Consider the following 27,737-nt stretch of genomic DNA (forward strand, 5'->3'; position numbering starts at 1 on the left):
CTTTGGAATTCCCTTTCTAAACCTTCTCTACACTTTTCCTTCATGATAATTCTTAAAGCCTATTATGCTGAACATACATTTCTGCTTACTTATCCTAATTTCTGCTTAATTGGCTGGTAGTTTTCTAATAGTCCTTTGGACATTTTCTAATGTTTAACGCTCTATATAAATTCAAGTGTAGTTCATGGGAATGGAAGGAAAACCAATATGATCAAATCTACTGGAATAAATTTCACTCCCAGGTGTTATGGTGACCTGCAGTAACCTTGCCCTTCACCATTAGTAAACTGGAAAGCAGCTCATCAGCGTCTTCCAGAGAGTGCACGGGAGATCTTAGAGGAGACGGATTTAGCCAGGATGCTGCTGTTGTCTGTCATTCCTAAAGGGGATTAAAACTTTAGTTTACCATGGTAACATTGGCAAAAATATTATTCTTCATCACATCATCACCAAAAGCTTTTCAAGGATAGATGCTCTGGATACTCAGCTTTAACTGGTAAATACAATTCTAGGATGAGAGTTTAACCTAAATGGACATTTTTAAAAAATGCAATAACAGCTCCTTCTTTTATAACAAAACTGCATTGTTTCATTCAAAAGACTGCTATTTCTTTAAAAAAAATTCACCCAAGCATGCTGTTGGGAACTGACACAAATCGTTAGGTGATGCTGTAGACAAGGTTTAAACTTTAAGTATACTCAAAACATAAGATTACTACTCAAGCTCTGTAAGCCATTTATGCAATTTATAAACCTAAATGTTGGTTTCTTTAACTTAAAAGACTATATACAGTGAATTCAGATTAATTGAGGCACACTGAACCAGTATATTTCGGCCCAATTAAGCAGCTGCCCCAATTAGTTGGTTTAATGGAAACAGTTTAAAAGGTATAAAAATGACAAACTTGACAAATTTGTTTAACCGAGTAACAAATTATTTATTTAAATGAAATACAGAACAAATCAGAATATTACCAATGGTACTACAGTATTATAATAGTCATCCACAGAGGAATTCATCTAGTGTTCGCAATGAACAAAATCGGGGTAGGCACCTAGTGTAGATAATGGACTGCCTTCTTACAATGCCATCGACAATTGCATCCTCCAAATCTTTACTTTCATTCAAGATGATTGTCAGTACCTTCACTTCCTTTGTAGTTCTTAACTTGTAGAAGTTGTAATATCACTTTATTTTCACTCACGGCTGTTTCTGGCATCTCCAAGCCTGAATTCTTGCAACCTTACTGTGCAAAACAGTTACAAATTGTCTTACTGCTTATTTCTCGCCAACTATCAATGACAAAAATCACTATTTTGAACACAAACACATGCAAGTGACACTATTTAAAGATCGTTCGCTCTAAGTACTGTGTAGCATCCAACAGCCACACAAGTGCATGTAGTCAAGTCTCTGACCCCAATTAAGAAGAATAATGTCAAAAGAAAAATGAAGGGATCCCGACAATTTCCTTGATTTTTTTTTTGTTTTCAAAGAATTGTCCCAAATAAGCAGCTGCCCGACTAACCAATGGCCCAATTAACCGGAATCTACTGTATTGTAGTTCAAACTGCAATTATTGATCTGTAGAAATCTTGTGAATCTTGTGGCTTCAGTCACAGAAAGATACAGTACAGAGGAAGTAGGCCCTATGGCCAATGTGTCTACAGCCCCTTAAATTACCCATTTAAATCAATCCTATTTGCATTCCCACTACATTTTCTCAACTATTAGCTCCTCAACCAATAATCCAGAAATTGAAAATTCCAATTCCACTATGGCAGATTCAGATTTAAAATCTGAAAATGAAAGTTGATTTCAGTAAAAGTTACCATGAAGCTTTCAGTTTCTTGTTCACTAATTTCCCTTAGGAAATTTGTCTGGTCCAAACAAGACTTAAGTCTCACACCGATGTGGACGGCTCTTGGCTTTCCTATGAAAATGACCTTGCTAACTTCTCCTCAGCAATTCAAAATGGCAGCTGCAGGTTAGGTGCATTCATGCCTTGGCAGTGACAGATACTTCAAAATAATGAGTTAAGAAACGAAGGTATGCTGGAATTCAAGTAGCAACTTTAACTGGTTTGTTAAACTTCAATTGATTTTATACACAACTAGACAACTGGGTGACCCATTGGGGCACCCTTTCAGAGAAAGGTAGTGCAGTCTGATGTGACCAGAATGAACATTAAATTTCCCTGAATGCTATTGCTATCACTTTGCTTTGGAAATTAAAGAAGAAAAACTCAGTTTTTGACGCGTAGCAAGACAAATATAGCTCCTCCTCATTTAACGAAGGACACTTTTGATGACAACATTTCTGGTTGATCTGCCACCCTTCAAGAATACTTTAACATTTTCATTTCTTTTCACCTGGCTTAAAGGCACATACAGCTGACCATGCTGGAATACCGGTTTCTCCAGATAAATCAACACATTGTCCATGGTTTGGCCTTGCGCCTTATGTATAGTCATAGCAAAGCATGGCTGTATTGGGAACTGGCTCTGCTGAAGAGGGACATCTTCTCTTTCTGATAAACTGACAGTAATTCTTGGGATTATGACAATGTCATTTTTGAACGCACCAATGTTTATCTTTGCTGCAATGAGATTGTCGTGCAGTTCTTCCACCGTCATTTATGTTCTATTGCAAAGCCTTGGTGGATCCAAGTTCCTCATTGAAATGATGGGAGATCCCCTCTTCAATTCCAGTTTATGTGGTGGCAATCCAGAGAGTTCAACCGAATCAATGAATTCTGTTGGAAAATGAGTGTCGTTAGCTCCTTCTCTTCCTCTCTTCTCCTTCTGTGACTGTTTTTGTCATTCTGGAGACGTGCAGCCCTTTCATCCCCCGTCTCTTCATCTCTTTTGCTGTTTGTTCTTTGTCTCTGATCCTGGAGATGTGCATTCCTCAGCACCTTTATCTCTTCCTCTCTCTTCCTTCTATGCCAGTTGTTGTCATTCAGGAGATAAGCAGCCCTTTCATCCTTCGTCTCTTCATCTCTTCTACCACTTGTTCTTTCTCTCTGATCCTGGACTCGTGCAGCCCTGGCCTGATCCGATTCTTGTTCTCTCCTCCTTCTGTGCCTATTGTTGTCATTTTTGAGACATGCATGCCTCTCCTCCTCTGTTTCTTCTTCTCTCATCTTTTTTGTCCTGACTCTTTGATCCTGGAGTTGTGCTGCCCTGGCCTCATCCGATTCTTGTTCCCTCCCTCTCCTTGCCACTTCCCAATGACGTTTGGTGTAATCTCTTGACCATAATGTCTCCCTTCTCTTTCCTCGTGGCATAATTAGGCTGACTATATTTTGTTTTTTACCTTAATGCTGGATAGAAGATACGAAGCAGTTAACACCAAAGCTCCAGGATGCTGATTTCTCTTGATGATGTGGTTGACACTCTCCTAAATAGACAGGATATAGTCACCGCTGTCCTTTGACTGCAGCAAAGGGTTTGATGGGTGTTTCAAAGTATTTAATTATCTCTTATTGTTGGGTCGCAGTTTGATCTGTCCCAATCCTGCACATGCTGATTATGATTAGCAGGATGTGACCGCTCAAAATAGAGCCTCTCTGCCCTTTTTCTGCGGTTGGTGTCGCTGCTGTGAGCATCGTGAGGTGCTGCTGAACGCAGTGTCACGTCGTGGTTTCCATGAAAGCTGGAATCGGGTGTGGAAAGCAGGGCCTGTTGACGAATGAACAATTTTATACGAATATAACTATGAATATAACCCTGACCTTTGACTGCATTCTGTAAGTTAGCGCATTTTAAGTCCATTTAGTCAAAAAAGGTGCCCCTTTAATGCACCGTTTGGGCTAATTTGAGGGCACAAACAGATAAACAGAATGAAAAGTTTAGTAATGTATAGATTATGTGCAACAGCAGCAGAGAGAAAATGAGAGTAAGACAGAGAAAGGGATGGGTGAGTAGAGAATAGACAATGGTTATAAATCCTAAAGGAAATCACACATTTCCAGCCCATGTATAATCTTGGGAAGGAATCATTTATATAAACAGGAAAGAATCTGAGAAAACTCATAGCATGGAATTGGCTGAACTTCCCTCATCATGTCCGTACAAGTATAGTTCAGATGGTTGCACTTCCTCATAGCCCTGTCAAAGGGAGGGGAGGAGAAGATGGCGGCGCGATGCAGCATGCGCGGCCACTCCGAAATGATATCGTATTTGTAAGTAGGATGCCGTGCACAATCCTGATTTGATGGAGGCAGACGTGAGAAGCACGGAGGAACATCTGGAGAAACTTCTGAAATGTCCGCTTCACTGCCGCTGCTATTGTGCGATCGAGAATCTCCAGAGGGGAAGGCCCCAAATCCTCAGCTTTGTCTATTGCCGGGGCCGGGGTCAAAGTGTTCAGCAGAGATGGTGCTCGGTGTCAGAGGCTCGAAGTTTTTGGACAGACTCAAGAGTCGGCTGTGGTTGGGTGCTTCCAGGGTGCTGCATCGGCAAGTTTGCGGCACTGGAAGCTCATGGCAGGGAGGGTTTTTCTTTCTTCTTCCATCTGCGTGAGATGATGGGACTTTTGAGAGACTTTGAGACTTTTTTTACCGTGCCCATGGTCTGTTCTTATCAAATTATGGTATTGCTTTGCACTGTTGTAGCTATATGTTATAATTATGTGGTCTTTGTCAGTTTCTCAGTCTTGTTTGTCTCTGTGATATCATTCTGGAGGAACGTTGTATCATTTCTTAATGCATGCATTACTAAATGCTGATAAAAGAGGACTGTGTGTCCTCATAATCTATACTAATTACTTCCATACAAGTCTTGGTCCAATTCTCTTTTGAACACCATCACTGAATCTACCACCACTGCCCATCCTGAAGAGCTTTGGATACCCAAACAAGTTGATAGAGAGCTTCTCACCATGTCATTTTGTGATTTATTTGTTAATCATCCTTCATTTTGCATCTCTGCTTTTTGACTCCTCCTCCAATGGAAATGGCTTCCAGCTAACCTGTTTGAACCTTGATAATATCATTGAGCATTAAGGACAGATGGCTAAACCTAATTTTATGTTAGATGATCATTGTCTGGCACGCTGGAGACACAAATGTTACTCATTACTTATCAGAAATCCCCAACTATTGTCTATGTGTGAGCAAGCATCGTCTTCTTCACTTACAGAGGAGAGCTGAAGGGAATTGAACATTGCACCATCATCTCTAAACCCCTATTTCTGACCTTACATTGGAAGAATGTTCAATGATGAAGGAGCTGAAGATAGTTGGCCCTTGGACACCATTCTGAAGAGTCTCACAGTGATATACAGGTGCGAGAAGGAATGATCTCTTGCAATACAAATACCTTCCCTTGCACAAGGTTATGACTCTAATCACTAGCGTGATTTCCCTTTGATGCCCATTGACTTCAGTTTTTTTAGATTATGAGAACACTCAGTCCTTGTTTATTGTCATTTACATACATTAAGAAACGATACAATGTCCCTCCAGAGTGATATCACAGAAAAACAGGACAAACCAAAGACTAACACTGACAGAACCACATAATTATAACATAGTTACAGCAGTGCAAAGCAATACCATAATTTGATAAAGAACAGACCATGAGCACGGTAAAAAAAAAGTCTCAAGTCCCGATCGACTCCTGGGTCCCCGATAGCAGGTGGCAAAAGGGAGAAACTCCCTGCCATAAACCTCCAGGCACCAACAACTGCTGATGTCTTGGAAGCAGCCGACCACAGCCGACACTGAGTCCGTCCATCTGAAAACTTTGAGCCTCCGACCAGCCCCTCCGATACTGCCTCCCGAGCACCTTCAACCTAGCCCCGGCTGCCGAAACAAGCAAAGCCGAGGATTCAGGGCCTTCTGCCCCGGAGGATCCAGACCACACAGTAACAGCGGCAGCGAAGTGGGCATTTCAGAAGTTTCTCCAGATGTTCCTCCGTACTCTCACGTCTGTCTCCATCAAATCAGAACTGTGCACAGTACCCCATATGACAGATTACAGATATCATTCACCGGAGAAGTTGCATCGCCATCTTCTCCTCCCGGGCACCTGGGATTAAACACTGGCTTGTCCTTGATTCACGTTTGGACCAAAGCTGTGATGAGGTCTGGAGACTCATGGTCCTTGAAAAACCTAAAACTGACATCACTGAGTATTTATGAACAAGTGCTGCTTGGTAACGCTGTCAACGATAGTTTTCATCAATTTCCTGTTGATTTGAAATCAGAATGGATGATAATTACATGGTTTGCTGCTTTCCATGAGCAGGGAAAATCTGGGTTATTTGCTATATTGTCAGTTAGATGCCAGTGACTTAACTAAACTGTAACAGAATGAGTAGATGTATAACTAATTGTGGTGCACAGCTGAGATATTGTCTAGCCCACAACATTTGCTGTATTCAGATCTAACAGCTGCTTCTCCATATCAAGTAAAATGAATGAGTTGGGCTTGAGACGGACTTCAGTGATAATAGGGATCTTATGAGGAAGCCAAAATGGATCACCTATTCCGCACAACTGGTTGAACACGAGTGTGAATGCCTGCTTTTTCTTTACCATTCACATGCTGGGCCCTACCATCATTGATGATGAGTTTTCCATGCTCCCCCTCCCATCTGACGTTTAATCACCGTTCACAACCACAACTAGTAGGAGCAAACCCAAATGCGATGAATGGTCTAATTCTGTTCCCATATCTTATAGACTGCAGAGTTTTGATCTGATTGTGAGATTAATTAGTCTTGTCTACAGCATACTTCTGTTACCATTTAACACAGGTTTGAAGTACAGGTGCTATGAGGAGAGATTGGACAAGCTGGGGCTATTTTCTCTGGGGTGGCAGAGGCAGAGGGGAGATTTGATAGAAGTTTATAAAATTACGTGACACACTGATAGAATAGATAGCTAATATCATTTTTCCATGAACTGAAATGTATAGTACTAGAGGGCATATGTTTAAGGTGAAGTTGGGGGTTGGCGGATAGCAAAGGAGATGAGAAAGACAAGTTTGTGTTTTTTTAAAAACACATTATTGTAAGGGCCTAGAATGCACTGCTAGGGCTGGTAATACATAGGAATGTTTGAGAGTCTCTTGGATAGGCACATCAACATACAGTGAAGGCAGGGATATAATCATTTGATAGAAAGGATGATCAGATTAATTTGGAGTCATTGGTTTAACTAGTTTATCACAACATCATGGGCCAAAGGGTCTGTCCTTTGCTCTACTGTTCTATGTTGCATTGCTGTTTCTTTCAGCTGGCATTTCCAAGAATGCATTCTGCACTCATCATCAAAACAGGCAGATGCCCTAACTTGCTAGTAATGGTAGTACAGTATATGGGATATGTTGACCAGGAATTTGTAGATTGCTATAATCTCCTCACTCTGAAGCACGACTCTGGTTTGACAAGGACTGTGTTCCTTGATCGTCAAAGGCAAAGTAAATTTATTATCAAAGTATGTACAGTGCATTCCATTTAATTGGGACAGTTCAGGACCACTGCATTTTGGCCCAATTAGCTGAAGTTTCACAGAAATAGTTTAAAATATACTTTAAAAAAAAGAAACTATTGTTTAACTGATCAACAATTTATGTTCTGAAATGAAATACATAACAAATCAGAACACTCGCAATACTACTGGTAGTTGTCCATCTTATCCGCCAATGACAGGAAACTGTGTGGGAGAATTTTTAGAGCAGAAAAGCCTTTGCGTTGGGACAGTCCCACTCTCTCAACCTCAGTAGTCTGGATCCAGTGGTACGAGTAGTCTTCATAACTGGGGCATTCCTTAGCTGCAGTGGATGACCATGACTGCTTCTGTGCCTTGTCATGCCCTTTGCTCTCCACAGAGCATAGCAGAACTGCCTACCTGGATATTGGATCTCACAGTAGATCTCATTCGTCCAATCTGCCAGAGTTGACTTAGCGTGCTAGGGCAGGAATGGCCCTACTTCACCAGGATATGAGACCCACCAATTACCCTCACTTGGTTTAGCCTGCCTGTCAAAGTGGTGTATCGGGGTGTGGCCGCTGTCGCATGCAAACGGTTACTTGGATCCATGGGTGAAAGCTGAGTGTCTGGCGGAGACCAAAGATATCACTGAAGATGATTGTCTATACCCTCAAACTCTTTGTAGTTCTTAACTTGTTGAAGTAAAGAAATTATTTCATTTTCACTCCCAGCTGTTTCTGGCATCTCCAAGCCTGAATGCTTGAAAGCGCAGTGAGCAAAATGGTTTTTAATTATCTTACTGTTTATTACTTGCCAACTGTCAGTGACAAAAATCACTGCTTTTTGAACACAATCATACAAGCGACACTATTTGCTCTAAGCATGGTGTACTGTCTAATGGCCACACAACATGTATGAGTCTAACGCTAGTTAGAAACTGTTCGGCAACAGTCTCATGTTCTAATTAAGTGGCATAGTGTCCCAAATAAATGAAGGGATCACACCTATTTTCTCAATTAGTATTTGTTCTCTCAGAGTTGTCCCAAGTAAGCAGCTGTTCTGATTAACCGATGCCCCCATTAACTGGAATCCACTGTTCTAGCATGACCGAAACCACTTTTAATTCTTTCTTATTCCCCTCCCATTCACTAGAATTTTAATACAGAGTGAACAAATTCACAAAGAAGCAACTATGGCATAGAAAACAAAAATAAAAGTGGATGTACTGAACAGATTCTCTTTATTCATTGGCCGGCTAGAACATGGCATTAAGTTGGTGATTACAGCTACTTATGGTTATAGATGTGTTGTGATTGGATTGTATTCTAAAACCAGACACAAGATGAACTGAACCTTCTTAGTAACTAAATACAAACCCAAATTATTCTAATTATGATCCTCTTTATCTGACACCATGATTTAGGATTATATGACATTAAGAATGTTTATTTCATATGTAGAAATAGTCAACATAAATATTAGTAAATAAATGAGGGGAGAAAAGCTTTGAGTCTGCTGCCATTGTAAAATTAAAGATGAAACAAATTTCACTGATCACAAACAAGAGCTGAAACTTCTGCCTGAACTTCCTGCATCATAAGAGTACTTCAGGATACTACTCTTTTTAACCATGTCTCTAGAAAGTGCCTTTAATAGACTGAGCTCAAGCTCAGAAGTTCTCAACTTGAAGGACAAACGAGTCACAGTCGAGCAATAGGAAGGTTGAAAGTTTCCTGGACATATGTACTGGGGGTTGGATTTGCCGCAGCTAAAAGGGGTTCAGAAGAACAAGTGGATGGCCATTTGAATAGACAGAAAAGCATGGATGGAGAGAGAACCATCAATGTGTATGCCAGACTAAAACCAGTGCTTTGCATTAGAGACCAATAAAGGTGATAAGAGAGCAGGTTCATATGACCAATATACAGGAATAAGTAAATCAGCTAGGATCAAATGATGGACTCAATGGCTGAATGACCCAATTTTGTTCCTATGTGTTATGGTCAATTGTCCGGACAATTAAAACCAGAGCTCTTAATAAACAGATTGACTGTAGAATAAAGCAGAAAAAGGCTATACTGAAGATGATAGATTGACACACAGGCAAGGAGGAGCAAAATGTACAAATAAAGAGTATGAGAAAAGACTTCTAGCAAATATAAAAGGAAAACCAGATTTTAATTTTTGGCCACGAGACATTAAAAGGAAGTCAAACTAGAGCAGAGTCTCTGAGCAGGGACCAGAAAGGAGATCAATGCATTCAGGTCAAAGCATAACTGATGTAACTGAGTAATTGCATTGGACTTTACTTAGGAAGAAGAATTGGATTCCCCACAAAGGATTACATTGTTGGGGATACTAGATGGAATTGAATTCTGACAAGAAGGTACTGGAATGACTAGCTGTACTTGGATGACGTGCCTAATCCAGATGGAATGTATTGTGGTTTGCTGAGGGATTTGAGGGAGGAAATTGAGGAGACATAAATATTACTTTCCAAAAACCTGTAGATTTGGGGATGGTGCCTGAGGACAAAAATGAAAATGCTGCACCATGGTTTAACAAAAAAAATGTCAACAAGGGAAATGCAGTGGACGAAGATCCTCCGGGCATTCAAAAGACAAAGTGCTGCATTTTAGGTTTGTCATCAAGACTGAATGCCAGGAAGCAGGAGCAGAATAGATGGACTCCAGGCTCCAAACCCCATGTAGTCTCATGCAATGAAATATGAATAAGCAAAGCTCCTCTTGATTACTGGCTGCCTTCCTCGGTTGATGAACTGTTGCTCTTCCACATGGAACAACACTTGGAAGATTCAAAGTAGTTCAGGCATAGGATGTAATCAGGATAGAACTTCAACATTCATCATCAGGAGTGGCTTGGTTGCACTGCTATTGACCAGCCTGGCTGAATCCTGAAGGACATAATGACCAATGGGTTATAAAGCTATTTAATCAAGTCCTTGCCAACCTGTCTGTGGCAGCAACCTTTGTCTTTGGTAGCACTGGCAGGAACGATTATTTCAGCAGTCTGAGGTACCTGCCTACTTCAAGCAGGCTTCAATAATACCTGTGCCCAAGAAGAACATGGTAACCTTCCTCAATAACTATCATCCAGTACAACTTACATTCACTGTGAAGTACTTTGAGATGTTGGTCATGAAGCACTCTGACCAACAGGTGATCTGGATCTGTTCCAATTTGCCTATGTCACAACAGGTCAATTGCAGATGCAACGGGTGTACTTGTTCACCTTGTACGTCTTTTTTTATAATTGTAAGTCACTGCTGGATACGAAGAACATCAAATAATGCAGGGATATAGCGATCGAGCTGGACTTATTGCATATCGCTGTTGTGTTGTTGCTTGGACTTGTGTGGTGCTTGACAGTGTGTGGTCCACAAAAAGATGTAAATGATTGTCTTGGTCGTTTCTATAGTGATCGCAAGATCCTGTAAGGAAATTTGAAAGTATTGATAATCATCTTGAATGTTACAATTAAAATGAAGACTTGGAGGATGCAATCATCAATAGCATTGTCTGAAGGCAGCCCATTATCTGCACTAGGTGTCTGCACTGATTTCGTTCATTTACTGTCAAACCAAAAAAAAAATGGCACTGTACACCGCTTTAATTCCTCTGTCGGTAACTATTAGGAACTAATACAGTTTTATAGTACTGTAGTAGGCTTGATAGTGTTCTAATTTATTCTGTATTTCATTTAAGATACTTAATTTGTTACTCAGTTAAATGGTAGTCTATCTTTTTTTATACCCTTTCAACTATTCCCATGAAACTTCAGTGAATTGGTGCAGCCTTTTAACTGGGCCAAAATGCACGGTCCTGAAGTGTCCCAGTTAACCTGAATCCACTGTAATTGTCATCAAGATGACAACAAAAAATGGCCATTTTGATACAAGAAGATACATTGGGAGTCTGGATCATGGTAAATAGGGAGACAATTGACAGATAAATTTGTTGAGAAGGGATTTTTCCCCTCTTAGAAGCCAAAAAAAGGGACTCCATCTATCCACTATAACCACCTAGCCTGAATGATTCTTCCTGACTTCATCACTTTTACTCTGATGATGCCACCTTCTATACCAGTGTTTCCAACATGTCTTTTTTCAAATCCAGTATTCCCTCTATGGTGGTTGCTGCAGCCTTTAAATGTCTTTTGTTCCATTTCCTGGATTTCAAATTTTGTCCTCTCTTCCATCCATGAATCCCTTACCCATCCACCTTGTGCACATGTTCCATCCCACCAGTTTCCACATTTAAAGATGCCATGACTACTCTGATGCCAACATCTGTCTTCACTATTCTGAAAGGACAGATGCTATTTCAATATCCTAATCTGCTCAATTGCCATCCCTCACCTAAACAATCTTCTAATGCAAGCAGAACAGAATGCACCACCTAGCATTTCACTTTCTGCTTTCCCAGCATCCAAAATTTCAAACATTCTTTTCAGGTGAAGCAGTCCTAATTTAATGTTTTCCATCTGCTGTTCATAATGCTTGCGGCATAGTAATGTTCATTTCACAAATATGACTCCAAGTTTCCTGCTATTCATTTAATTCTGTTCAATGAGGCACAGTGATTTCTTTACAAGGAAAAGTACCTCCTTTTTAATTAGGCACTGTATAACCTTCCAAATTGAACAAACCATCAACTTTTTTTTAGATCAAAATTGGTATTCATTTTTAAAAAAAAACTGGAAACAAATTTGTTCATCTTTAATATCTCTCTTGATCCATGATTTGTTCACTTACCCTGCTCACTTGACTTTGCACTAGCACCCTACTATGGATTGAAACTCTGAAGCACTGCACCGTTTCAGAAACATTCTCTTTTGGCTTTCTGACACCTCATCCTTTTTCCACATCTGAACTAGTTTAAAAAACACTTGCATCTCAACCCACAGATGTTATCCAACTGGCTGTGCATTTCTGACAGTTAAGTTTTTATTTTAAAGTGCAGACCTCATTAAAACCATTATCCAAGATCATACTATTTCAATCCAAGATCTTCCATAGTGTCATTAGAACAGAAAAGACACAATTCAAATGCACTACTCTTGCACATGCTGTGTAAAATATGCAACAAGCTGTAATTTATTTTAAAGGAAACAGAAGAACATTTGAAGAACATAATAATGAAATGTCTCCAGACTTCAAATGATCTGATCAACTTCTTCACATGAGGGCAGTGAGGCAAGTAAGGCTAGTCTCACATCAGTGGTGAGGAAGTGACTGGAGAGGATTCTTAGGGGGAGGATTTATGCACATTTCAAAAATCATGGCCTGATTAGGGACAGTCAGCATGGTTTTGTGCAGGGCAAGTTTTGTCTTATGGAACTGACCAAGTTTCTATTTTGAAGAGGTGATAGATAAGGGTAAGGTAGAGGATGTTATCTAAAATGATTTAGTCAGGTATTAAATAAGGTCCCTAACGATAGGCTCATCCAAAAAGTTAAGATCTATTGATCTACATGATGTAATAGTTTCAACTTTTAATTTTTGTTTAAATTTATTCATTTACAGGATGTGGGCATTGCCAGCTAAGCCAGCATTTATTGCCCATCCCTAGTTGCCCTTGAGAAGGTGGTGATGAGCTGCCTTCAACTGCTGCAATCCCTGAGGTGTAGGTACACCCACATTGCTATTAGGGAGGGAATTCCATGATTTTGGCCCAGTGACAATGAAGGCATGGTGACATGCTTCCAAGTTGGGATAGTGAGTGACTTGGAGGGGGGGATTTCCAAGTGGTGGTGTTCCCAGGTATCTGCTGTTCTTGTCCTTCTAGATGGTATTGGTTGTGGGTCTGGAAGGTGCTGCTTTGGAACTTTGGTGTGTTGTTGCAATGCATCTTGTAGACTGTACACACTACTGCAACTGTTCATCGATGGTGGAGGGATTGGATGTTTGTGGAACGGGTACCAATCAAGTGGGCTGCCTTGTACTGGACGGTGTCAAGCTTCTTGAGTGTTGATGGGGCTGCACTAATCCAGGCGAGTGGTGAGTATTCCATTACATTCCTGACCTGAGCTTTGTAGATGGTGGACAGGCTTTGGGGAGTCAGGAGGTGAGTTACATCTTCAGAATGGCTTGCCCAGAGGTCCATGATCAGTGATGTTCTGCAGTAATCAGAGCTGGACCTCCGTTGTGTGTGACTGGGTGAAAGTATAGATGGGTTGGTTTGTGGGTGTCACAAAGATGGGTGGATTTCTGGACAGTGGAGAGGGCTGTCAAAGGATACAGTGGGATACAGATCAGTTACAGATATGGATGGAGAAGTGACAGATGGAATTTAAACTGAACAAGTGAGAGGTGTTGCACTTGTAAAGTCAAACAGAACACAGAAGAGTACAAGTCCTTCACCCCACAATATTGTACTAGCCCCTTCACCTACTGCAAGATCAACCTGACCCTTTCCTCACGCATTACCTCCTCCCCCCATTTTTGTTTCATTCATGTGTCTACCTAAAATAAGACCATAAGACATAGAAAAAGAATTACGCCATCCAGCCTATTGAGTCTGTTCCACCATTCCATCATGGCTGATTTAAAATTAAGCCCATTCTCCTGCCTTCTCCCTGTAACCTTTGATGCCCTTACTAATTAAGAACCTATCAACTTCTGCTTTAAATACAACCAATGACTTGGCCTTCACAGCCATCTGTAGCAATGAGAGTCATTACCCTCTATGTAAAGAGATTTCTCATCATTCCTGTTCTATAGTGATGTCCTTCTATTCTGAGCTTGTTCTCTTCAGTCCTAGACCCCCCCATCCCACTATAAGAAACATCCTCTCCATGTCCACTCCACCCAGGTCTTTCAATATTTGACGGGATTCAATGAAGATCTCCCCCCATACTTCTAAACTCATTCAAGGGATAGAGTCATCAAATGCTCCTCATACATTAACACTTTCCATTCCTGGTTCATTGTGGTGAACCTCCTCTGGAACCTCTCAAATACCCAGCACATCCTTTCTTACATAAGGGGCCCAAAACAACTTGTAATCCCTTATCAAGCCAAGCATTGCATCCTGCCTTTCTAGTCCATGATAGTCCACTTAAAATGAATACTGACATTGCATGTGTTCCTTACTACCAATTCAACCTGCAAGTTATCCTTCAGTGAATCCAACACGAGGACTCCAAGTCCCTTTGCACCTCTGATTTCTGAATTTGTTACCCATTTAGAAAATAGTCTGCAACTTTATTCCTTCGACCAAAGTGCATGACTATACACTTCATTACATTATATTCCATCAGCCTCTTGTTTGCCCATCCTCCCATTCTTCTACATACTCCTTGCTTCCTCTACACTACCTGCTCCTCCACCTATCATTGTATCATCTGCAAACTTGGTCACAAAACCATCAATTCCATCATCCAAATCATTAACATATAATGTAAAAAGAAATGTTCCCAAAGCAAGAGGAAAGCGTACAATTAATGGCAGGAACCATAACAGCATTGATAAACAGAGGGAGCTTGGAATCCAAGTTGATAGCTCCCTGAAAGTGGCCATGCAAATAGGCAGGGTGTTAAGTGTTTGGCATACATTCATTGCCTTCATTGGTCATGGCATTAATAATCCATATACCAATGGAACTTCTGAGAAGAGGACTTCATGGCGTGCTTGCCTTCACTATTTGGGACATTGATTATGAGACTAAGCAAATCATGTTGCAACTATTATCAGCTAAGCCACATTTAGAATATTGTGTGCAATTCTGGTTGCCCCATTACAGGAAGGGCGTGGAGGCTTTGGAAAGAGTGCCTGGCTCAAAGGAACGAGCAGCAAGGGAGATTGGGCAAACTGAGATTGGTCTCTCTGGAGCATTAGAGACTGAGGGGAGACACGATAGAAGAAAATAAAATTATGAAAGGTAAAGACAGGGTAAACAGTGAAAATCTTTTCGTCAGGGTAGAAATGTGAAAATGTCTAGTACTGGAGGAAATGCATTTGAGGCCGGGGGAGGGGAAGCTTAAAAGGAGGGCAGACTTTCTTGTATAAACAGAGAGAGTGACATGTCATAAATACATGAGATTCTGCAGATGCTGGAAATCCAAAGCAACACACACAAAATACTGGAGGAACTCAACAGGTCAGGCAGCATCCAAACAAATGAACAAACAGTCGACATTTCAGGATTGGACCCTTCTTCAGTACTGGAAAGGACAGGGGAAGACGCTTGAATACAAAAAGCCGAGGGAGGGAAAGGAGGATAGCTAGAAGTTAATAGATCAGAGAGTTGGAAGGCAGCAGAGATCATAGCAGGGCAGTGAGAAAGGGTCTCATTAAACTCCCGAAGAGAAGATTTAAACTTATTCATGGTAGGCATCCCTCGAAGAGACTTTGCAGTGGAGCAGCAAATCATAAAAAGTCAACATTTCAGGAATGGACCCTTCTTCAGTACTGAAAGGAAAGGGGGAAGAGTGGCAGGTGCCTGGAACCAAGGGTAAAGGCATAAGCAAATATGATAGTGGCATTGAAGAAGCTGTTAGACATACATATGAATGTGCAGGAAATGAATGGATCACATACAGGAAGAGGAGACTTATTTTAATTCAAAGGGCCTGTATCTCTGCTGTACCATTCTTTGTTCAGAAATACAGATGAACCTCTTAAAACTTGATACTAACAGACTTGTTATTCACAAGAACATGTCCTCCAACTAAAGTTACTTTTTGTTAGCAGGAAAATATAGCCAATGAATCCAATCATATGGTACCGGTTAGGTTAGTGCTTTGTGGTCAATAAAGAAGACTCGCTCAAGAATAAAATTTTAGAAATTTGACTCTTGAACTACTCAGCTAAGAGTTGGAATTACAGGTGTACCTTTCACTATTTGTTAATTAAGGAGATTGCTCCTAAAGAATCAGTAGTATTACAGTGAAAATTTATCATCTGGGACATGTCCTCTTGTCATGGAAGGAGCCTGGATATCCACATTCAATGATTTAGGAATAGTTTTTCCCTCTCCACCAATTTCTGAATGGACTATTAACACTACCTCATTATTCCTTTTCCTTTTTCCACATGATTTATTTATTTTTGTAACTTGTAATTTTTATGTCTTGCGCGGTATCGCTGCCGCAAAACAACAATTCTCATGGCAAATGTCAGTGGTAATAAATCTGATTCTGGGTAACTCAGCCTTAGCCCTGCACTGGAGGAAAACATGGAATAATGATTCAGTGATGCCTGGGGCTACTGAGATTTGCTGCAGGTGAAGTTCCTCTGCCCTGCTGTGCAATGACCAAAGAGCGTGTCTTTTCTTGTGCACAATAATTTCTCACTGAGAACCTTAGGGTGATAATTTACCCAGCCACAGCCAGAAGGAATTGTCAAAAGGAAGTCCAACTTCTAAAAGGATTTTCTTTATTTGCTTCTAACCAAAAGCAAAATTATAACACTGCTGATAGAAATTAAAACCACACAACAAAATGGCTGCTATTTTTAAAGAGATCAAAAACATTTTACCTCACAATAGCTTCTGAGATAGTAAACAGTTTGCAACCAGAGTGAAGAAACAGAATATTTATGTCAGGGTTATGAGCCAGGGGGGGTAAGCCTATTACTTATATTATAAATGCAAATTAAGATTCAAGTAGCATTAAACAGAGCTTTTTAAACTCGGCTGTGGGTCAAAAATATTCCAAGAGTGAATGCTGAGCCAGGCCACATTTAAAATAATTTACTTGTTATAATCCATTTCTCATGAATGTTTTTAAATGAGCATACAGCACTGTGTCTCTTTTTCTCTTACCCCTAATTTCACTTTATCTAGCAGCCTAGCATATGCAGGGTATTTAGAAAACAAGATTGAGGCAGAATAGAAATGAGGTGAAATATTTGTTACCACAATATAAATCTTAAGTTACTCAGTTATTCTCTTGCAGCCTGCAGATGGAAACAACCTTCTGCAATAGCTTGCATTTTTTTTTTTAAATCAATGGATTTCTTATATTTTTGCTTTTAAAATGTTATTTAAACACATTAATTTCCCAATGATGAATATTCTATTTATGAATTTTCAATGTAATACAACTGATTCTTTGGGGATAACCTCCTTAATTAACAAATGTGTTTCACTGTAACAAATTGTGTTCTACTCTATGCATAGGAACACATTTTACCAAGTGCCACTAAAACATTTTGCCTAGGCTCTTTTAGTTATACAATTACCTGATCAAACGTTTTCTGAACAAATTGAGGAACAGCTTAGAGAAAATTAATTAAAATTTTGCACACCATAGGAATTCATCAGGTTTTAAAGTTTTGAGTAGTTGAGGCCTCTAACTTAGTACAGAGTCTGAACTGAGGAACGGACTGTGAATGGTACCTAGCATTCTATTCTGCATGAATACAGCTAAACCTCTTCCAGCAGACATTGAGTAGGAAAATACTGTTTGTAACAGCCAAAGTGACAGAACAGAAATAGATTAACTGGTCCCTCCAACTTGGCCTGGCCATTTGGTGTGAGTGTGACTGGTTTGATCTTGGCCTCAACACCACTTTCTCGTATGCCAATGCCTTTTTGTCCTTCAATATTCGCCAATCCTTGTCTTTAAAATATTCAACCGCAAGGTAGCATAGCATTTAGCACAATGGCTCTACAGACTTATTGATCACCGATTGGGGTTCGATTCCTGTCTCTGTCTGTCAGGAGTTTGCACATTCTACTCGTCACTGTCCAGGTTTGCTATGGGTGTTCCAGTTCCTCCCCACATTTCATTGAATAGATTAGGACTTCATTTCCCTGGAGCATAGGAGGGGAGATTTGATAGAGGTGTACAAAAGATTGTGGGCTCATAGATTGGGTAAATGCATGCAAACTTTTTCCACTGAGGTCGGGTGAGACTAGAACTAGAGATCATGGGTTTAGGGTGAAAGGTTAAATGCTTAAGGGGAACTTCTTCACTTAGAAGTGGTGAGAGTGTGAAGTCAGCTGCTGACGGAAGTGGTGAATGTGGGTTTGATTTCAACATGTAAGAGAAGTTCAGATAGGTACATGGATGGGGAGAGGCAAAAAAAAAAAGTGGGAGGGCTATAGTCCAAGTGCAGGTTGATGGGATCAGGCAGAATAATAGGCATGGATTAGATGGGCTGAAGGGCATGTCTACGTGCTATGGTACTCTATAACTATGAGATTTGGTGGCTGACCCCAACACAATCCTCACTGACTTGAATGGATGGTAAATGATGCATTTCATTGTATGTTTTGACGTATATGTGAAAATCTGATCTTTAATCAATGTTTCTGCCCTCAGAACTCCTTAGAGAAGAGTCAGAAGGTGGAACTTCATCATTTCCAACTTAATGGGTGACTCCTTATTCAGAATGCAAATCTCGTACTTCCAGGTACCTTCAATTGAGGAAATATTCTTTCACCATTCACCCTATCAATCACCCTTAGAACCTTAAATTTCAAAAAGGTTACCATTTTCTGTGTTGTCATTCTTCTGTGCTCCAATGATTACAAGTCCAATTTCTTTTCAAATGTCAACCCCTTCATCCTAGAGATCAACCTAATGAGTCTCCTTCACTCTGCCTCAAAGTATACCCTTCCTTAAATATAGAATCAGAATCAAGTTTATTATCACCGGCAAGTAATGTGAAATTTGTTAACTTAGCAGCAGCAGTAGTTCAATGCAATACATAATCCAGCAGAGAGAAAAAATAATAATAAATTAAAAACATAATCATAAACAAATAATCAATTACATATATCAAATAGATTCTTTTAAAACAGGCAAAAACAGAAATACTGTATATTTTTTAAAAATGAGGTAGTGTCCAAAGCTTCAATGTCCATTTAGGAATCAGAAGGCAGAGGGGAAGAAGCTGTTCCTGAATCGCTGAGTGTGTGCCTTCAGGCTTCTGTATCTCCTACCTGATAGTAACAGTGAGAAAAAGGCATGCCCTGGGTGCTGGACGTCCTTAATAATGGACGCTGCCTTTTTGAGACACCGCTCCCTAAAGATGTCGTGGATACTTTGTAGGCTAGTCCCCAAGATGAAGCTGACTAAATTTACAACGATCTGCAGCTTCTTTCAGTCCTGTGCAGTAGCTCCTCCATACCAGACAGTGATGCAGCCTGTTTGTTGAAACAAAAGTTTTAACAGTAGCATAAAAGTACAGCAGGTGATCGAATACAACTTTAAAAAAAACTTGCAACTGGATTGTCTATCCCAGTTTCCTTCTATTTACACAGCCTGCCCTGCAATCTCAAAGCAGATTTCTGCTCGTCCTTACAATGCATGAGGTTGAAGATTCATTTTCATGCCATGAAATGTGGATCACTTCCAAGATGGATACCCCTTACAATTTCCCACATTTGGTTCTACCTACCAACCTCTTACCCACTCATTTAAACTATCAATACCCTTCGCAGACACTTGCTATCCTCCTCACAACTCACTCATTCACCTATCTTTGAACCATCAGATGTTTGGCTACAGTAAACTTAGTTGCTTTATTCACAGCAATTCATTGTGGACCCAATTACATCCTACTAGTTTCCAATTGTTAACCTGAAAATGAACCTTTTTAAATCATATTATCTTACTTTCTGTTAACTAACCATTTCCCTAATCATGCCAATATGCTACGCTCAACCTTGTGCACTCCTATCTTGTGTGGTTACTTTTGAGGGGCATTTTACCAAATGCAACAAATAACCTACTAGAGGAACTCAACATCTGGGTTTAACAACAGCTGTGGGAGGTCAGGAATTGCTGATGTTTCAGGTCAAAACCCATGTATTTTGTTGTAACATGCCTTGTGTTAATCCAAATACCTTGTATCTACTGGCTCCTCTTCATGCACTTTGTTACATCCTCAAACATTACCAGCATATTTGTCACATGCAACTTCTCTTTTGAAAATCTATGCTAAATTAGCGTTCAATTGTCATATGATTTTTGCTATGTCCTGCTATCACCTCTTTAACTATAGATTCCAGCATTCTTCCAATGACTAATGTGAGCCTCACTGGTCCATTGGTTCTTGGTCACCTGCTATTACTGGGGATGCGTTTAAGTGTCTTCCATCATGAAAACTGATATCAAAGAATCTCTGTCACTTCTGTTTCCTGTTATTAATTCCCAAATCTCGTCCTGCAAAGGTTACTCAGTTATTTTCTGCTATTTTCCAATTAGAAGCTCTTGTCAGATTTAACTTATAATTTTGCTTGCTATGTCTTCTACCTCTTTATAATTCTATCCATTCATCTTGTGGATTCTAAATTAAAACTAACCTTCTCAACACCGTATGATAAAACTCTGATAATCCTGAACTGTGTTGCTCAGAAATTGCAATGGTTCTGCATCTGATTCATTCAAATCCAACTGTTGAGTTGCGTCACAACAATGTCGACAAGACAAAGGAACTGAACATAGACCTCAGGAAGAGCAAGTTGGGACAGCACACACTAGATCTCATTGAGGAATCAGCAGTGGAAAGGATGAGCAACTTCAAGTTCCAGGACATCAACATCTCAGACAATCTCTCTTGTAAGCACATTGATGCAATCACGAAGAAGGCATGCCAGTAGATCAACTTAATTAGACTCTTGCAAATTTCTACAGAAGTATGGTGGAGAGCATTCAGCTAGTTGAATCATGGCCTGGCATGGAGTCTCAAATGCACGGGGTTACACAGGCTCAGCCAGTATTATCGCAGGCACAATCCTCCCCACCAGTGAGGTCATCTTCAAGAGCAGGTGCTTTAAGAAGGACCATCCATCATTAAAGACCCTTACCATCAATTCATAATACTGTACTATCACTGAGGAGGAGGGTACAGGAATTTGAAGGTCCACACTCAATATTTTAAGAACAGCTTCTTTCCTTCTGACACCAGATTTCTGAATGGTCCATGAACCTATTGACACTAATTCATTATTAGTCGTTTGTGCTATTTATATATTTTCATAATTTATAGTAAAATACGTGTCTTGCACCACAGCACTTGCCACAAAGCAACAAATTTCACACTATGTCAGTGATTAATAAACTTCTTCTGATTCCCATTAAACTCAGTGTGTTCACTGTAAATGTTACACTATTATATTTATTACCCTACTGTGTAACACCTAAATACTGAACTGAAAGTACACTAGAATATTTTCAGCACTTATATCTAGGGTACTGGATTATCTGAATTTTCCCTTTTTAAAGAAACCTCTCATTTTGTTATTATTCTTAACTCCTTTACTTGACCAGTGTACCCTTTTCATAGGACAAACTTTCCCTTACTTTTGCTAAGATTTATGAAATACCTCTTGCCACCACTGAAGTAATCTTTTATGCTTTAACATTTTCCCATCTCTTTGGCCAACCCCATCACAAGCAAGAAATAAAATTTGGTCAGAAATATTCTTCTGCACATTAACTGATAACTAGGATGACAACAAAGTTGGGCGGGGGGAATATTCATGTATCTATTGGTATTTTACCATTTTCCAATGGCTTTTCAGTGAGTAAGGGATGGATAAGCCTGTATGTACTTACATGCAGAAAGAACTCAGTACCAGGCAGCGGTTCTATTGGAGTGAAATCACAGACAATGAAATCAATACTTGAAGCTGCTTCATTCAGATGTCTGTGCAGACATTTTGGATCGGTACAGAACAGTAATATAGATCTGCAGCTTATAAACACCAAGCTCTGAAAGTAATAAATAACTGTCTGGGTGTCCTCCAGATGTGAGGTAATGAAAGACCAATGGCACATCTCCAGGGCCTTGCTATGATGTAGGCCTCACATCTATTTGTCTGCACAGACTCCAGAAAAAAAAACACGAGAAACCGTTTGAATTTTCTTGGCAGCCTACCAGAGTTGTGGAGTATCATCATTGATCATAATTATTCCCTTACAAATGTAACTAATTCGGTGCTCATTTAGATTTTATTTTAAGTATCCCAATTTATACTCACAGATTTACTTTAGACAGGCTGACTTTCATCCAGCTTCTTCAACAATGAGAGAGAAAAAGAAACCACTTGATTTCACACACACAAGTATTCGTAAATACTGCGTTGCACATCAATCCTGGTGACATTGGCGGGGTCACAGCACTGCAGGTTAGTGATGCAGTTACTAAAGAAGCTGCATACCATCCAAAGACTGCACACTGCTTACGCAGGTTCTTAGAACAGGTCAGAGTCAAAAACTCTGTTGAGCCTGAATGCAAGTATGTTAAAAGTCCATGTATATTTTTTTTAAGACTTGTATAAAATAAAATCTCCGATGACAGTTCCTGTTTTATTAGAAAACTCATAATATATGTTTTATAGACTAATAAGAGATTTGCTGAGCAATTGCTTTCCCACTAAATACTGCAATTTATTGAATGAAAGCATCAATTTGGTACCAAGTACCAATGTAAAAGCAGTTTTGCTTGTTGGGATACAATCCTCTGGGAACTGGATCAAAGCATACCTAATTCAAACAGCACTTCAATGGGACTCAGATATTGCACCTATAGTGTCACTTTCATTCCAAGCCTGGATTTGAAATGACGTGTTAATCATTCCCACTGTACCACATTTCCCAAATGGGAGTCCAAGCAGTGAGCATCGGCAAACTGCTTTACATCAGAGCCAAGCCCACCCAAATCACGTCTAGCAAGGATCACTTAATAGCCACCAGCAGCAGGAGCACTTCCAACACCTGGAACACTGCAGCCGCGTAACAGTTGAGATCGTGAAAGTATAATTCATGGATTCACCTCGCAGCCTTCTAAATAAATCAGTAAGTGCACTTTTGCAGTGAAGTGCCAGAGTGGCTCCAAGCTCAATTTTTGTCTTCCATATGTTTTGATCTCTCAGAAAATTTGGCAATAAAACCTCTTTGCAAAAGCTTAATTTTTTTTGATTGGAACTTGTATTTCTTTAAGAATATTGCCAGTCACTATCGACTGACAGTCTGGAGTGCTGCATTTGGAAATGTTGAATGAGAACGATATCTGGTTTGTCTTTGGCCCGCTTTTATTGTTAATGGTCACATAATTTCTGGAGAATATAGCACCTTAACAAGAAATACTTGATAACCAAGAAACTATATCCTATGAATCAGTAACTCAGGGGGACAGAGGGGTAGGGAGGAGAAGACAAGATTTCATGTAATATTACGCATATACACAAATGGACCGGAGTCCATCTATTCTCACGTCAAGAGTTTATCACTCCCCTAACAGAGGATTTGATCCTCGCAACTTTAATTTAGGGATGATATGGCCACAAAAATTCTGCTCTTCATCATCCACTATCTGAAACAGAAGCAGACTAACCACAAACACTACTTTCTGTTTCACCCCAATTCTCCACAATGCCATGACCAGCTAAAGGGAGACTCTGATAACCCAGAATCTGGTGAATAGGAAGAGAGTGCAAGAACTGGGGCCAGCCCCCCCCCCCAGCGTAAGGGAATGGAGTGCAGCAAATACCACCTGGTGAACTACTAGATTTGTGAATAATGGAATAGTGGAGTTATATTACCCTTTCACCTCAACACAATTCATTCATCCTTCCTCCTGCCACATCTACAAAAGTGACCAAACAGTGAACCCTCTTCCGGCACCACCATTAACATGATCTCACATAGAATGATTTGCCTATCCCAATTCTCAAATAACCTATTCTTGTAGATCTACGTTAACTCTTGTGCCACAGACTCTATCACCCTATCATAGACTCTATGACTTTAGCTGGTACTGCAATCTCCAACAAAAATGTCAGTGAAGATCATCGATAATGGTGTACAAGATGTCTAACTCCTCTGTAAATAGTGTAGTGTCTTATGTATAATCAAGATGGTGCCCCGCTACAGTCTCCATTGAGGTTGGGTATCAGATTTAATTAGTTTTTAGGAATTTTGTTAGGTTCATGGGGACAGTTTTTGGGACGGAGATGAAAGTTAGGAGTCAGGTTAAGGTTTAGGTAAAGAGATGTAGGGGAATTGGAGTTCAGGCCAGAGTCCAAGTCTAAGCCTCTGCTCCGCATTCAAAGGCCAGCGGTATGGTCGTAGTCGGATGTTGGGCTGACAGATTGGTGAGGATGTTCGGGGACTGTCACTGGCAAGTCTGGTGTTGAAGGCCTGGATTTCAAGCCCTCATCCAGGGCCCTCCGTCATCACCTGTGAGTCCTTAGGTTGACAGCAAAGATTGAAGCCTGAAATCAGATCAGAGTCCACACAGCCAATCGGACGTCCAGAAGTCGAGGTCCGAAGGCTGATCAGAGATCCTGAAGTCAAGGGCGGAAGGCCAGAGTCCAAAGAATGCAAATCTCTGTGAGTCTGCTTGGGAGGTTAGAGACCTGTGTATGTGAATTCAAGAGACCACTGGGGGCTGGAGGCTGAAGATGGCTTGTCCTCTGTATGTACGAGGGAGGGAAGAATACGTTCTGTTCTGTTTTGTCATGCTCCATGTTGTTCTGCTGATCATCACTGATACTATGTTGGCACCAGAGCATGTGGCGAAACTTGCGTGCTGGTTGTGCATTTCACTGCATGTTTCAATATACCTGTCATAGCCTCAAGATTTGGGGGTGTAGACTTCGGGTGCAGATGAGGAGGAACTGTTTTTCCCAGAGGATGGTGAATCTGTGGAATTCTCTGCCGGTGAAGCGGTGGAGGCTACCTCAGTAAATATTTTTAAGACAAGATAGGATAGATTTCTGCACAGTAGAGGAATTAAGGGTTATGGGGGAAAGGCAGGTAGGTGAAGACGAGTCCATAGCCAGATCAGCCATGATCTTATTGAATGGTGGAGCAGGCTCGACGGGCCAGATGGCCTACTCCTGCTCCTATTTCTTACGTTCTTATTTTTCTGTTAATCAATGTGGAACGTTTCACAAATTAGGAGGTGCCATAAAAGGCAAATACTTGTTTTTGTTGCCATTGGTGCAGCTTGGTACTTGAGATACAAACATCAACTTCAGTGTCCTGAAGAAGGGTCTCAGCCCAAAAACGTTGACTGTTCATTCTTTTCCATAGATGCTACCTGATCTGCTGAGTTCCTTCAGCATTGTGTCTGGTTACTACCAACATTAAAAGTTCATGTTAATCTTACCGGGAAAGTTGTAACTAACTATAGTACTGTATAACTATGGAGTAGGTAGGCAGGGCATTCTGACTCATTGAAAACACCAAGATTTATTATTTATCTTCTTGTTCAAGTTCATTTGCACCTTGATTCATACGACATTTCTCAGTGATGTTGTTGTATGGAATACTGATGCAGAAGATAGGCAAAGGATGAATGGAAAGAACAATTAAATGGGTTGTTTTCACATAGCATTTAGTTAAAGTTGGAATGGCTTAACTTCTGGCAGCAGATCTATTTGACATCTTGTCAGCCTCAAAAAATCTTCACTCAGGAAAAAGAGGATACAGAATCAACCAAGTAAACCATTCTGCTTTTAGAATAGAACAACCACATACAGCTCTAGACTTCTGCTAAGTACAGTACATGTTACCACTTACCTCAAAAATTCCAGAATAAAATTAAGATTTTAGTTGCATGAAGTTGTAAAAATATTTGCTGATGATGCTTGCTTATGTTTTATTCAATTAGTCAATAATATTTGCAGAAAGTGAAAAGATGTTAAGGCTTTCCATGCTTGAGAAATAAAGTCCTCTTAATCTATATGAACTGTAATAAACTGCCATTAAATCTTTATGTTCCATAGATTGGCAAGTTAAAGTATTTTGATCAAACACCAGAAACAAAAAGGTAGATTACTTCAATTCAAGTAAAAACCTGTTTTTAAAAAAAGATAAATCTGTTGATAGCCTTTCCAGATAAATGAATAGCCACTGACTAATTGCAGACAAAGAATGTAGTGTAATTCTTCTGTGCAAACCTCCACAGCATATGTTCAAATCACAGAAAGGAGCTAATCATTTAATTTGGCATGCCATCTGCAGCAAAAATTAGAGGCAAAATCTGACTTTAAAATTTCTTTTTCAGGGTTACAAAGATATTGCACAATCATGCTTCAACCAGAAATGAGCACAAAGCGCACATACTATTAATCCTTGTTATGACTTATTTGGAAGGATAATGACAGATGATTTCAAAATATAGAACAACAACACATGGCTATAATCCAGGTCAAAGTCCACCTTTTTGCTTCACTTACTTATAATTGCAAAAATGGAAGAATTTTTTGAAAATAATTTCCTGCAAACTTGCAAAATAGGATACATGAAAACACAGTAAAATTTTATGGTTTTGTGCAAATGGTACCTATATTATATTTTATATGAGAAACAGCTTTGTGAGGAAACCAAACAGCTCAGCATATTGACAGTTTGCTCCAGGCAGATGGTCTCATATTTTGAAAGAGTCACTGCCACTCAAAAAACAATTAAGAGGGAAATTTTCCATATCCCAGTTGGTACATTTTAGCAATAAAAATTTGTGATTTTGCCAGTGTGCAGAATTTTAAAATTTATTTCCTCTTATGGAAATAGGTTTTCTTATTATTTTTGTAACAAATAATATGAATATCTTTGACAAAGGATTGCATCATTTAAAAAAGAACTGGAAGAACACAGTAAGGCATTGTTTATCTAATAATAAGTTTATTTGCTGAAATAAAATGCCTATATTATATAATTTAATGCTAATTCACAAAAAAATGATTAAAAATTGTATTCCGTATTTGGCAGAGGTTATATTTTTGGTTTCAGAACTTTAATCACATCTAATAATCTGGCTGAACTGGCTTGCAGTCAGAAAGCACACTGCAGTCCAAGTTCATCGTTCGTGTAGCAGGAATGACACATTACTATTAATTTGTTTGTTTGTTTATCTTGAGATATAGCATGAAACAGGTCTTTCTGGCCCAATGAGCCCACAATATCTAACTACACCCTTGCGACAGATAACCTACTAACCCATGCATCTTTGGAATGTGGGAAGAAACCAGGGCACCCAGAGGAAACCCACAAAGTCATGAGAGAAACATACCAACACCTTACAGTGACAGAACTGGTCCTGGTTTGCTAGTGCTGTAAAGCCTTTCTATCATTTCTTGAAACCTGAAACTGGAGGTAGCACACCATCTAGGCTAGAAAAAAAAAATCCAAAATAATTTTTCTGAAGGAATTGGACTTTTCACATGTAATCTCATTTTCCAGTCTAGAGTGGCTATGTTGAGTTATCGTGGTTTTTGTATGCCATTAAAAGCTCAAGTGTAGTTTGCGGGCGGTGGAGTGAGCCAGGAGCAGAGTGAAGGCTTAAGGGCTTCGGCTCAACGGGCTTAG

General features: G+C 39.9%; 1 protein-coding gene across 6 annotated transcripts in view; it reads right to left on the reverse strand.

Annotated features, from left to right (window-relative positions):
* Nucleotides 1-27,737, reverse strand: part of LOC140205222 (uncharacterized) — a 103,560-nt gene that overhangs the window by 13,010 nt on the left and 62,813 nt on the right. Inside the window, exon 3 of one of the 6 annotated variants that reach the window (XM_072272626.1) lies at nt 10,573-10,896. The exons of 4 other annotated variants lie outside the window; for them this stretch is intronic. The gene's annotated coding sequence lies outside the window, so the exon portion shown is untranslated. Of the gene's footprint in view, nt 1-10,572; nt 10,897-19,357; nt 19,562-27,737 lie in introns of all 6 variants that reach the window. One more of the 6 variants, XM_072272624.1, reaches the window with a different exon arrangement.

The sequence above is a fragment of the Mobula birostris genome, chromosome 11 (assembly GCF_030028105.1).
Source record: "Mobula birostris isolate sMobBir1 chromosome 11, sMobBir1.hap1, whole genome shotgun sequence".
NCBI lineage: Eukaryota > Metazoa > Chordata > Chondrichthyes > Myliobatiformes > Myliobatidae > Mobula > Mobula birostris.